Genomic DNA, 14,718 nt, shown 5'->3' on the forward strand with positions numbered 1-14,718 from the left:
AGCACTCAAGAACAAGTTTTTGCTCCTTGGAAGCTGAACAGTCAGCCCCTAGTTGAATTATTTGCGGCATGACACTGTTATGGATTTTAACCAGTCCCTTAGATTTAAGAAAACTTTAACATTACAGATCTGAACATTGCATTATAATTAGGAAAGATGCTCAGTTGCTGTGCTTTACTTTCTTTAGGGAACTTCAAAGGAGTAATGAGAGCTAAAGTAACTCATTCCACATGTAGACTTGAAATCCTCCTGTTCTCCACTTCATGAGTCATTCTGTACATACTGGCAATGAGCCAAGCTTGATTAGGCTTACTTCATCCAGTAAGCACTAGGTAGCACGCACTTCAATAAAACAAAATTGCTCCATGTCTTAATTCTGAAAATTCTTGACACTACTACTATTTGTAAACTAGGTTTTACGTCAACTTCATTAAACAACTAATACAGTTTGGGGGCACTTAGTGGAAGACGTATGCTACAATACAGATTAAACAAATATGATGCTTGTGCATCATCACACAAGCACTTGCAACAGGCTAAAATCTAAATGCAAAAGTCTCAGATTTTGCCCTTTAAAAATACAGAAAATAGTAATAAAAGGCAAAAGAGAGAAAGAGAAGCTTTAGATGCTAAAAGTAAGCTGCCTCATAAGAACAGTCATTTTATTCCTCTTTGTGATAATAACTTCAGCAAAAAAAGGTGTCTTGCTATTATGACCTTTATATATAGGTCAGACTTCTGCTGTGAGCTGAGGACTGATGGAGGAACATATGTTGTTCTCAACTTTAAACTAGCCAAAGAGACAATTTGCTCTTGGGGTAAAAGTGATAAATTAAAATCCTTTCAGTTCTTGGACTCACTAAATGTGGTCACCTAATCCTTTCTGTTCAGTTGGAATAAATCACTTTGTTGTAAACAACATTTCTTAGCATATCAAAGCATATCTGGAGCACCTGAGCTCCAGATTTAAGGTACTGTATTGAATCAGCTTGAGCACAAACCAAATCCATTTATTTCCTGTCTTCTAAACAGTACTCTGAAGTGTTCTGTGTGCTTTATCCCGAAAACTGTCAAAGACTCACTTTCTGTTCTAACAAAAATAAGTATCCAAACACTGATGTTTTCCTTGAAAAGAGGTCTTATTTTCTAGTCAGTCCTGGTCTTAAACTAGTGATTTTTGACTGAATAAATTTCTGCGATCATGTTTTGCATGTGGACATGAAACAAAGTGTACTTTACTGATCTATACTCCTACATCAGAAACAATGCAGTCAGAGTAGTAAACCACTGTGCTAAAGCACCATTGTGCTACAGCAACATTAGCACAGCACCATGTCTTGCAAAATGAGCTCAAGGCTGTATCTATCCATACAGAGATTCTCTAAAATGTATTACAGAATCACTGAAAAAAAGATAGCCACCCAGCCTGGAAACGTTTCTTCTACATCCAAATGGGCTGGAAGAAAATTAAAGAAAAGCTTTTGGAGCACATTTGTATGAAAAGGCACAGAATTCACTCACTCTATTGTACAGCCAAGAAATGCTAAAGTCGTGCATGTAGCCAATTAATTAGTCAACCCATCTTCTAACTCAGTGCAACATGTTTGATGTATTTCCTTATTCAGTTCCAGAGAAGACAAAATTAACTCATAGTAAAACTGGGTTAAGGGAATTATGCACTTATTTAATTTGCTCTACCTGGAAGAAAATGATACTGTTCCTACCTGACTGGACATGCAAAACGCTAGTTGTACACAGTGTGTATTGCTTGTAAGCAATGCCTGCACCTTCAACTGTATGCACACATAGTGAGATAGCTGGTAGAAATAACCTCCACAGAAAAAGGAATATAAAAATAAAGTACTGTGTTATATTTTTCTAAGCAACAGAAACGTGTTCTTGATTCTAATCTGCAAGATACCCAGCAAGAATTCTTTACACCAATACATCAATTAAGTAGGAAGAAGTGCATGTGTGTATTTTTTTCCTAATTAAATGATAGCAAATAAAATTCCATTTAATTGATGCATGTCTAGTTAACCGAATATCAAATCAAGTTACTTTTTAAATGCAGGATCACTTTATATTCTTTCTCTATTACCATGAGGCTATGTTTTTAGTTTTTTCAAAGTGTGTTTGCCTGCACTGCAAAAACTCATGGTGGTTTTGGCCAGTAGACCAGTTAAGGATACTACATACCTGATCCACAGAACCAAATATAATCGTAAAATTTTGCAAGGACAGTTATATCACAATATTTTTTTTCCCTTCTTAACTTGGAAGCTCAAAAATATATCTTTGGAAGGCTTTGCCAGGCACAGTAAGAGTAGAAATCCAAGAAAGTACATCAACTAAGGTATACTTTGTAGAAAAGAGGTTTTCTCTCACATTAGTTGGTGAGATGACAGTGATTCTGTAAGATATCAAAATACGTTGTCAAATGGAAACCATTTACTGTGCAATGATTATTTACAATGACCTGCCCTGATATGTCTGCATGTCATTCAAGAAAAGGTAAAAATTAGCTGGTGGAATACAAAACACTATGCAATGATCAATGAGGAAAACTAAGAAGGTTAATTGTTAGATAATATTCAACTTTTAGAACCAAAGAGAGGATGACCACAATCATACATGAATAATCTATCTAAACATAAAACATTTAGAACAATAGTCCACCAAAAATGCGCAGCTATTCTGATCTAATTCGTGTCCCCATTTAAGTACAGATTGACAGTCTTGCACTACAGCACATTCTGTAATGGATAATCCAGAGTGCAGTAAAGTGGGCATTACATTGTTTCCCATTTAAAAGGCATACTGCTTTTCTAATTCAAAATTTTTATATGCACCAAGCAGACTAATTGTCTGATAATAGCTTATGGGCAGCAATACTGTTTCTATTCACAGCAAAGCTGGTAAAAAATGCAAAGTTATCATAACCTCTTTTTTGGTAGAAGTATGATACAAGTTCGAGTGATTTCAAACAAGGCATACAGTTAAAACCTTATTTGTCTTTCAAATAAGAGGTGATAATTTTTCACTCTGTTTTGCTTTTCAAGTTTGGCCTATTTAATTAAAAATTATATCCAGAAGATTTGATTCTCTTAATGTTACAGCACAGTTGTTAGGTCTTAACTAGTTAAGATTAGTTGGTTGTGTGTTCTATCTTTCTTTCACCTAATAAATGAAGTACTGTACTATTGGAAGAAATATTATCTATACATAAACCATTAAATCCCTGACAAGCAAATAATATCCTACAATCAATTTCAAAATATAGTTAGAATATAGTGAGCTATAAAGCAAATACGAGATTTCTTTAAATTTTTCTTTTTTTAGTAGCATGTTAGTAATGATTATTAGATAGTATTATTTCTGATGTTATTTTAGTAGGAAATTATTACATCACTCACGTACATAGGTCAGTTCAAACATTTGCCTCTTCCTCTGCCATAATCTCTCCTCTCCTTCACACCAGACTGTCTAGGGAAGCATATGTAACTTGGGTAAATGCCACTCATTACAACTCAACTAGTACTTCATTGCTTTGCTAAATGCGAATATTGAGGAGGTGAGGAAGTCATTAACAAGACCTTTTTCTGGATTTTGGGTGGTAGTTGAGCATATATAGACAGCCAATTTATTACTCATTTTCTTGGGAAATAAAGTAATTCACCATTCAAATTAAGCCACTTGTAATCACTTCATTGGTTAGTTCATGAAGCATAGCATTTCATCACTATCCAGCCAGCCATGATAACCAGCTTTCATTAAAAAGGAACTCATCCTACTTCAGGTTATGTGACAAGACTCAGCTCCTAAAGCAGGCATTAGGACTGATGCTAGGTTTGTAAATGCTGTGTCTGCTGTGTCAGGACAGGTGACAGGTCTCTGTCATCTGTTTATACTTCAGAATGATTTGGGGCTGTAATACATGAAGACAACCAAGCAAGTCTTCTTCTAATTATTTATATGAGCAGTAAAGAAACACTAGCAATACCTACATTGTATAAAGAGATGAGGCTCAGAACTATTTTTGTAAGAGTTTTTTTTTTTTTTCCTTTACTTATCAGCCCTTCTGAGAATGATGCACATATTTGTTGGTATCAAATATTAGCTGAATATGGTTTTTGGGGTTTTGGACCCCATGTGACTACTGTATAGAGGGTACTAATTAGAATCATAGAATCATTCAGGTTGGAAAAGACCTCTAAGATCATCTAGTCCAACCTTTAACAAGATGGACAAGATGGAATGTCCCCTGTGCCACTGTAAATGTAAGGCCTTGCTATATGAGCATTCTAATAGGAAAGAACCATTGATTATCAAAGCCGCTATTTTTCTAGAAAGATAATATAGTGGAATAATTTCTGTTGAGTTAGATCACTACATTTTTTCCTTAACATAATTTTAGAACCATGAGATAAAAGCAGTTGCAGATAAAAGAGACTTGGATAAATAAATCTACATACAGAAATAAGGATATACTATCTTTTGAAGGAGCATATAGATATACTATCTATAGTATAGAGATAATAATACTAATAATCTTTTTTACTGATGATTTGGTATTGTTGGGATAGTAATTATTGTTATAACATGAATTGGCAATAAGATGCCTAACTACTTTCCGACTGTTTAGGAAACACAGGAAAACATCCTGATGAAATGCTCATTTATGAGTTTGACAGCCTCTGTAAATGCAGGGGAGGGCAGAAGCAGATAAAAGTATACAATTCAAAATTCAGACACAAAATTGTACATTTTTCCAATTGTACATTGGTAAGATGCTAGTTTGGTCATATAGCATCTAAGACAGTTAAATTTGTTTCATGGCAGCAGTCTCAGGAAATGGTGTACAAGAATAGTTTGCTGCATGTTAGTGTGGTGGATAATGTCACCTCTTGAACAAATTCCCATTTGCAATGTGTACTTACTTCTAAATGTAAATAGATGGAAAGTCAATGCATCTTAATGGACATGTTGACTCATTTATGGCTTAGTTGGATTTGCTAGCTGTCTGTTGCTTTTATTTTCTTCTGTCTATATTTGGAAGGCTAACTCAATCAGCACACTGAGGGGAAGTATTGATCTCTTGAGGAGATTACTTTCCAGTTGGCTGAGTAGCTTCAGAAGAGAAAAAAATAGCAGTATCAATGTGTTTTAGAGTCTCTCAAACCTGTAATCATCCTGTAATGTTGGTACACTAATTTCGGTTTAAACTTTACTTCTAGGCATTATTTAATCATAATTTTAAAATTTTAATTTAGTATTGTAGTTGTTTATCTTTTCTAATACACAAAGTATCTTCCTGGGCATTTAATACATTTGGTATGTGTGGAAAAAAAAAAAAAAAAAAAAAAGGAATCAATCTTGTTTGTAACTATTTTATTTTGCTTTTTTTCTTAAGTACACCTATGGTTAAGAGAAATCTGAGCACAGTTGATCGTTGTTTTGACTGCAACAATCTTTAATTAAAACCACTGCTGCTGAACTATTTTTTTTTTCTCTGAAGGGAAAGTTATTAATCTCAGAGATAAAATATTGCTTGTTCAACCATTTACACTGCAGTAACTTTCGCTGTTCAATCATTCAAACGCATTATTTGTAATTTTTTAGGATTTTGTACTTTAAGTAATTTCCATGCGTTTTATATAAAATTTTTATATAAAAAAGTTTTATATAAAATACATTAATTTCACATCACAGGCCAGAATACATTGAAGGCAAGAGTCTTTTTTTCTCAATGCAACATAAGGGATAACATATAGAGCTCAAAGGAGCCAGAGTATGATCATATATGTTAACCTAAACTACTAAAATCTTGTCAGAATGGCCACTGAACTTAAAGCAGCATACAAGAACTTCAGCTGAGGGTCCCAAATTTTTGAATATTAAACGGAAAATAATCTATATCCAGAAAATTTACTTTTACCTCATTATAAGTATACAGATACAGTTAATTGGAAAGCAAACAATCTAACAGCGAAATCGGAGGCTATTTAGATTAAATATGCAAGCATATAAGTTTTATACAGCACAGAACTGTCTTGCATTGCTAGAGTATCATATACTGTTAAATTCCACTTTCTGTACACGCCAAAAACATTTCACATTTTTCTAAGATGGGAAAAATCAAGAGTGTTCTGAGAATAATAGTTTTAATTAGAAATTCCCTCCTACATAGCAGAAAATGTGAATTTTGATACTATGATCTATTTATCCGCTCAATCAAATGAATTGCAATTAAGGACACAGCTCCTACATTGTGGTTTACTGTCAGGGTTGCAATCCAAAAGATATAGCAATAAAATAAAGAAACAGATGCACATGAAAGCGGAAAAGGTAGCAATGATAGTTATCAAAATCACAGTGTCAAACAGTGGTAGTCTTTTATATTTTATTTTATTTTATTTTATTATTTTATTTTATTTTTTCCCTGTTACGCAATATCTAGAACAGTGGCTTTGGCTGCAAAATGGTAAAATAATAAAAAAGGTAACAATAAATGAAGTAGCTGTGAAAAATATTCTTGGATTCCACACTGCTGAGCTCTCCTTTGCCTAGAGGCCCATTTTGTACAATTCCAGCATTTGTTATCGTGTATTTATCTCACACATATGTTTTAAAAGGTCACTCTTCCTATTAGTAATCATAGAATCAGATTTAACTGTTACAAGGTGAAACTTTATAGATTTCTATTATCATTGCTCAGAAACTCAGATCTCAGGCTAATGTTAACATAACCTTCTATAATTTAAACTCTTCTACCAGAGGGCTTCTTCCCGTATACTTATAATTTAATGATAAAGAATACTTCCCTGAAAAATTACGGTATGGTAGCAGACATTTTTTTCTGACCCCAGGAAGTCATTCAGCAACAGAAAATTCCTCAACTCTACATTAACATCCTATGGAGATTTCAATAATAGGCTGTCAATGCTTTCAGTTTGAACAGTTACTGAAGAGATGACTTGTCAACAAATTAACTGAGATGCTAATTTACTGGAATTGTCTCATTGTATATTTTAGTACTTCCTGCAAACGAGGATTTTTTTTTTTCCTGTCCCTATCTGACAAGTGTTAATGAAATTGCATTCAGATTTAATTTTATTTAACTATTTGTGCTTGAGGACATCTTGTTTTACCGAACTCATTTTCAAAGAAATTGCCTTTTTCAGAACATCTTCATTATTTTTGCGTGAGAACTCCAAGATATATTGCAAAATAACTGAGCACAATATGTCCCTTTTATTACCATTTTCTATGACTCCTATAATAAAGCAAAATTGAGTCTTCATTCAATTCAGTTATATTTGCATAAATATGTTACCAGAGGGTAAGGTAAGTTAAGGTAAGGCAAGGAAAGGACCTTTATATAGACCACAACAGCTAAAATTAACATATGAGCCTCTTGTATCAGGAGTTATCAGGTTAATTCATTTTCTGGGGTTGCTGGCCCTTACAAAACAATACATCTACTACTTCAGCCACTACTGTTTAGATTTAAGTGAAATGTAATGACCAACGTTACTCAGAAGATCAGAATATGAGAATAACATATTCTGACTGACATTTTCATTGAAGAACACTGTCAGAGTATATTTTAAAACACTGAGCAGATTCCTTAAACTAAGTAAATAAATAAGAGAGGTGTGCGCAAGTATTCAAGAACACTTGGGAGAGATTTTTTACTCTGAACTGAAAATATCAGAATTTCCAGGATTTCATTTCCTAACCCATAAAATAGAGATGTTATTAATAAACATACCCATTCTATTTTATCCTAAAATATGCTGAAGACAGCACCATCTTAAAGTGATTAAAAAATAAAAGTATCAAGATCCTAAATATTGTTCTTTGTTAAAGCTGTGACTGACCAACTCCAGAACAGACCTATATTCAGGGCACAATACTGAACTCAGTTTCAGTTCTCTTCATTTTCATATCTCGCTTATGTTCCTTTAGTAGTAGGGCTAAAGAGGTACACTGGGTTGTACCAAAAACCTCTCCAGTGTTTAAAAAAATAATTGTTTGAAGACTTGGCTGATAATACCAAAAATATTCAAGTCACATTTAATGACCAAATATTACGTATTGAAGAGTGAATGAAACAGCTACAGAATTCCTCAGTTCACTTCTTCACTTTTACTTAATAGCTATGTGATACTGGGCAAATGATTTTCAGTCTGGTTTTTTATTTACTTGTACTCTAGGCTGCAAAGATAGTCTCTGTTATTTGTTGTGTATTCCTAGCCCCAGATCTGTTTTGCTGTTTGTTATGCTGTTCTTCAATTGTTAGGTATTTAGGGCTTGTATCTAGCACAAAGAAATGCCCTCTAAAGCAACAATAAACAAGCAAATAAAATACTAATTCAAATTTCAATAATGGTAAATGGCATCCAAACAAAGGTCTGTTAGTGACCTAACAGATATATATTGTGATAAATATATACAATCAAGAAGCAAGTCTGATGCACTTATATATGTCATTCACCATGTCTTGTTGAGTAAAAGAATTTGCAAGTGGCAAGTCACTTCTGACTTTTATAAAACAATAGCAGATAATACAAAAAATACCCAAGTGCCCTCAGGTTTTGGGAAGATTCCCTGCTACGCTTATTATAGTAAGTGACAGGTGACAGTGCTGACAGTTTCCCTACAGTGTTAAAGTCGGCGTTACTCAGACACTACTCCTGTTGTGCTCTCAGACTAGCATTGACAAAGATCTCAAAATTCCCATAAGATCAGATGATAAATTAAATATGATTGCTTAAGTAACTGCTTCTATTGCTGGATCTGTCCAAACCACCTTACATTTATTAAGTCCATCAGCACACAATATGCGTAAGTTTCCTTGAGAAGTAAAACTTTTCTAGTAGAAAAGTTAAAAAAAAAATAATAATAATAATCCAGCACAGGCAATTGCATTTACTGCCTAGGACATCATCCCTTCTTTTATTTCTCCACCTTATCCAATGTTGTCTAGCAGATGTACTCTTCATCTTGCTTTTAATTAAAATTAAAGTGTAATTATATTAGAACTGTGTTTTAATGTGATTACACAAAGTAATAGAGTTGTACACAATTACTACTGTGGAAAGATTTTTTTTATTATTATTATTTTTTTTAATAAAGAATTAAAAGCTAAATAATTCAAAAGGGAATTGGAATTGTGTTCCTACTGTACATTTCCATTGTGAACATCAGAGGAGACTGTTATAGCAACAATATTTGTCACAGAAAAAACACTGTTAGTAAAATGAAAACAATGACAAATTAAACAAACAAAAAGAAACAGTGGCAAAGATAATGGAATCACTCAGGGGAACAGACAGCTCCAAAACCTCTAACCTGAGAAAGAGAAGTTGTCCTTAAATCCATCTGCTCTATTTTTTATATGCTTAAAAACTTTTACACACTTGCACATTTGTATGCATGTATGTTTTGTACATGTGTAAGATTTGTTAGGCAGTCAGATACAAAAGAATTAGGAGGTTGGCTGGCTAACGGCATTGTGAACTTCTGAATAAAAATATTATTTTTCCTGCCCTTGTAGATGAACTCTTAAAGTACATGAAAAAAAAAATAAATATTGTTGTTATATAGTAACTAAACATAAACATGGCATACACTTCTATTAACTTCATATGATCTAGTGTCAGGGAATCTTCAACATTCTGAAGATTTGGCTACCTGGGATCCTGTACAATATACCTTATTGATCCTGACCCACAGACTACTTTCAGGATTAACCTCAAAGCTGCCTCGTCACCAGAGACTGCCTGGTGATCACTGAAGTCTTGCCATACCCTCACCAGGTTTGCTGTTTGCCTTACTCAGGAACTGTGGGACTTCATCTTTGTCAGTGAGGGCACTGCCCTGCCTCTATCTGTCTCAACTCCTGGATCACTTCCTCTTGCACAGTTATGCCAACCCATGTTGCTCCCAAAGAGCTGTCCTTATAGAATAATCTAGTATGGAAAAGGGAGGTGAAACTGGCAAACCATTATCATGAAAATGGCAACATAACAAGGCTGAGTATCTTTCTAACCATCTTATTGTAACTAATCTTCCTTATCACTGTATTTCCTTGCTCTGAGGGAACTTTCCTTTACTCTTTGATGCACTTACATTCTTCCTGTCTTACAAATGCCACTATGAACCTAATATTAGCTTGAAATATGATATTTACTATTCTTACCTTTCTAAATCCTGAAGTCACATTAACTGCGCCCTGGCAGCCAGGAGGGCCAACCGTGTCCTGGGGTGCATCAAGCACGGCATCGCTAGTAGGTCAAGGGAGGTGATTGTCCTGCTCTACTCTGCGCTGGTGCGGCCTCACCTCGAGTACTGTGTGCAGTTCTGGGCACCACAGTATAAAAAGGACATGAAACTGTTGGAGAGTGTCCAGAGGAGGGTGACGAAGATGGTGAAGGGCCTAGAGGGGAAGACATGGGAGGAGCAGATGAGGTCACTGTGCCTGTTTAGCCTGGAGAAGAGGAGGCTGAGGGGGGACCTCACTGCAGTCTACAACTTCCTTGTGAAGGGGAGTGGAGAGGCAGGTGACCTATTCTCTATAAACACCAGTGATAGGACCTGTGGGAATGGTGTTAAGCTGAGGCAGGAGAAGTTTAGGCTGGACATCAGGAAGAGGTTCTTCTCTGAGAGGGTGGTTGCACACTGGAACAGGCTCCCCAGTGAAGTAGTCACTGCACCAAGCCTGTTTGAATTTAAAAAACGATTGGACTGTGCACTTAGTCACATGGTCTAAAATTTTGGGTAGACCTGTGCAGTGCTAGGAGTTGGACTTGATGATCCTTTTGGGTCCCTTCCAACTCGGGATACGCTATGATTCTATGAACACACTAAAATCTCCACTTAAGTACCATCTGCTTTTTAAAACAAAATTCAAAAAGTCTCTGCTTTAAGTGGTTGTTTTCTGTCCCTCAGAGCTAGTGATATAGTGATATAGTGATATTTTCTCCTCTAACTTTAGATAGAGTAGAACCCAAATGAAACATTTATATGTTCCTGGGATAACAAATGACGACTCTTTTACCATTATAACATCTGCAGTTATAAAGCCAGTAAGGGTGACCAAGAAATCAAGGAACTAAGTATCCTGTTGAATTTTCTGGAGTGCTTAATGAAGGAAATATATACCATTTTCCACATATCACCAGAAATTCTTGAATAGATAACATAAAAACTATTCAGTATCAACTCTCCTGACTCTGTCAGGAACCTTCTAAAACTGTATGCTACAATAAGTGCAGGCCTAAAGTTTGAGAAAATTTGGAAAAAAAAACTTATTTCATTTTTATTAGACTATACCAACATACCATGGGCCACTCTGTACTGCATACAGATGATCTCTATCCAAAGCAGCTTGTATCAAAAACAATTCAAGGAAACAAATTGTACCAACCCCCTATGCCCCCTACTCCCCCCCCCCGGACACACTTTTTTTTTCCTCCAAAATGATGGCCTTGGGCCCAAACACAGTAAGAAACTTAGAATTACAAAAATTCTATTAAAGATCTCAACACTCAAAGTCACTAAACATACTATCGCAGTTCATTTTTCCTTGTTTTTGTCTTAGAGCCAAGCACAACGCTTCTATTTATTTTTAAAGCAGACCAACAGAGGCTGAAAAAATGCTGCTACTCCTCCTCCAAAAAATATTGAATTCAATTTTGTTAACAATATTAACTTACAGATAAACTGTCTTGCATGCTATACATTTCTGTAATTCATAATTACAAGTTTAAATGTTTCCTGTATCTTCACTGCAATAAAAGCCTCACTGCAATTAAGGACATTTTCAATATTGCATTCAAAATCATCAGTTCTAATTGCTGTCTAGCTGTCTGGGAAATAGAGGCTGTTAATATTCATACTGTATGATAGGCTTTCACAGAGCATAAACAACAATCTATTGTAATGAATGTTTCAAAAGGTATGTGATATTGGTTTATAATGGTATTAAATTATTCAAATTTATTGTAATAAAATGACCTTAATTTATTATTATAATATCATAATGTAATTGCTCTCCGTGTATTCAGTATACATCTTGATTGCTGATTAAGTTTGATGGCTTCTCCAGTACCTATGGTGCATGGCACAGCTCAAGCAGTAAAAGCACTTGCTAATACATTGTTCTAGATGGTTCATTTCCAGACCTTAGGAGAGCATAGAGTATTTTTCTCCCTACTATTTTGTCCTTTTTTTCCCCCAGTAGGAAAATGTACTTGAGTTTAGGCTCCAAAACATATTTTCTTCACTTTGGGATTATAATAACATGTTGTAAAATATTCCATAAAAGTATAAAAAAGTAGGACCTTCAACTTGACTTGAAAGAAACCTCCCTATATATATATATTTATTTATATTTATATATTTATATATTTGTTAGAAATCTAATAACATGACTTACTCTGAAATGAATCTAAATCATATGATTTAGAGCTTGGATAACCAGACTAATTCCTGGTGACAGGTATGAACTTTTATCTTATAGCAGTGCTATGTCATATGGCTGTGACTACAACGGTACTTACCACTGTAACATCCTTTGCTGGTCGAAGAGCAGAATTGAGTACCCAGTTCCAGGTAATTTATTAGATCCATGCCATATTATTCTGCAAAGAAATGGTATTCTGATACAATTAAGTTTGCTCTAATAAGCAGAATAATTGACAGGTGTATAAACAAATTATTAGGGTTTTTTGTATGTTACATGCAGCTACTTAACTGATTCACACCACCCGTATAATTTATCTTTGAAATGTCCTTTAGATTAATACCCAGAAATTAATTTACATTTAGCTGTAGTAACATAAGGTAGATTAGCGCCACAGCACTCTGACAAACCATGACAAAGACCATATGGTCTACTCAAAAATTGTGAGATAACCGATGCAGAGATGTCAAAGCAGAGTTTCTGGGAAAGCTGCAGGTTGCATTCTAGTCTTAGATACAGCGGCATAAGTCAGAAGTAATTTAACTGCTGTCTACATTTAAAAACAGTAACAACAACAAATTATGCTTATACTTTTGTATTAATTTGAAAGCTGAAAAGATCTCTCCTTTAGATGAAGTTATGGATAGGATATATGAACGGTGTATAGTCGGGAAAGAGATGATAAATTGAAGAAGGAAAGATGCCATTTCCAAATCCAATACTTTTTTTTTTTTTTTTTTTTAAAAGAAAAGATTCATTTTCACTTTTCAGGAACAGATTATACCAGATTTTATAGTTTATATGCACTGATAACTTCCTTAGACCTCAGTGGACTTTCTTTGCAGAGAACAAAAACAACAGGCTGCCCAGGGAGGTGGTTGAGTCACCATCCCTGGAAGTCTTCAAAAGACGTTTAGATGTAGAACTTAGGGATATGGTTTAGTGGGGACTGTTAGTGTTAGGTCAGAGGTTGGACTCGATGATCTTGAGGTCTCTTCCAACCTAGAGATTCTGTGATTCTGTGATTCTGTGAATAGTTAGAAGAATGTAGGATCTAGGGAAAAAAAAAAAAAAAAAAAAAAAAAAAGCAGAAGTAATAATCAAATAACACCCTGTTGTAAGGAGGAAGGAAAGACAGACAAGTTGATAGGAGTTCACAGTATGATTGTTCTGTTTAAAACAGCCAAGTTGAGAAATGATTGAATCATTTCTCTAAAGATTAAGTCTAAAGATTAAGCAGTGTCATGCTGTGTCATTTATGGTTACACAACAAGGGTAGAACAAACACAAGGAGAATTTTGTCAAAAGCTGGAGTTTAAGTATCAGGTCATGAGATTTAGAGAAAAGACATCTTAATCTGTGATTAAATATGTAAGGTAACAGATTTGCTGAAGAGAGCAATCAGTGATTATCTAGTTGGTATATCACAGGAGGTACGGAAAATTGGGACAACTGAGAATCTTTTAAGATGTCCCGTTAAAGTATACTAACACATTCCAGCTGAATATGAGAGAAAAGTTACATTGTGAATATTGGAAATATGTAAATGGTACTACTTGAAATATCAGATGCGACTTAAAGCATAAAAAGCAGAGGCAAAGAAAAGGGGAGCTATGAGATCAAGGAAAAAAAAATCAGGATTATTAGATTGATTCTTTCTTCTGAACAGCTCCTGAATAGAACTTTTCTTAATAGAGCTGTACAAGGACTGCTGAAGAAAAGTTTATATAAGTAAAAAAAAAACACACATGATATTAGGCAAATGAAAAAGGAGATAGAAGACTCATTATTCATTAAGGAAATTTCAGTCTATATATTCAGTTTAGAAGACTATCCAAGCTTTCATGGGATTAGCTGAAATAACTTCCATATCACAACTTCTTTAGTTTCTAAAATCAGGCTTCAAATTAACTGGAGTAAAATTGTAGTTTCTATTACTGATTTATACTGCCATACTTCGGAATTTAGTACTGAAGGGAAAATATTTTAAGTCATTTAACTATCTGCCTCGGGGATCATTATTTTATTTTCATTGACACAGAACCTGAAGCTACTGCAGCTGCATCTGCAGGATGGTCCACTTCTGCTACTACCATACCTGTGCAGGTAACAGACCAAGGGCTGGGATGCTTGCACCTTTTACTATTTCATACCCTCTTCAGTGGTGTCCAGCCAACTGTGCTATGGAACTTTGCTTAAATGTCTCTGTGAAAGCCATGTATCAGTCTTCGACACTGTTCTCCTTA

The 14,718-nt window shown here is 34.7% G+C and overlaps 1 long non-coding RNA gene across 1 annotated transcript in view; it reads right to left on the reverse strand.

Moving 5' to 3' along the window:
- LOC110353704 (uncharacterized) overlaps positions 1-14,718 on the reverse strand; it is a 526,570-nt gene that overhangs the window by 378,923 nt on the left and 132,929 nt on the right. Inside the window, exons 3-4 of the long non-coding RNA XR_011810868.1 lie at positions 12,570-12,650; positions 10,208-10,444 (exon numbers count right to left, since the gene is read on the reverse strand). This is a non-coding gene — a long non-coding RNA (uncharacterized lncRNA). The remainder of the gene's footprint in view (positions 1-10,207; positions 10,445-12,569; positions 12,651-14,718) is intronic.

This window comes from Anas platyrhynchos, chromosome 8 (assembly GCF_047663525.1).
Source record: "Anas platyrhynchos isolate ZD024472 breed Pekin duck chromosome 8, IASCAAS_PekinDuck_T2T, whole genome shotgun sequence".
Classification (NCBI taxonomy): Eukaryota; Metazoa; Chordata; class Aves; order Anseriformes; family Anatidae; genus Anas; species Anas platyrhynchos.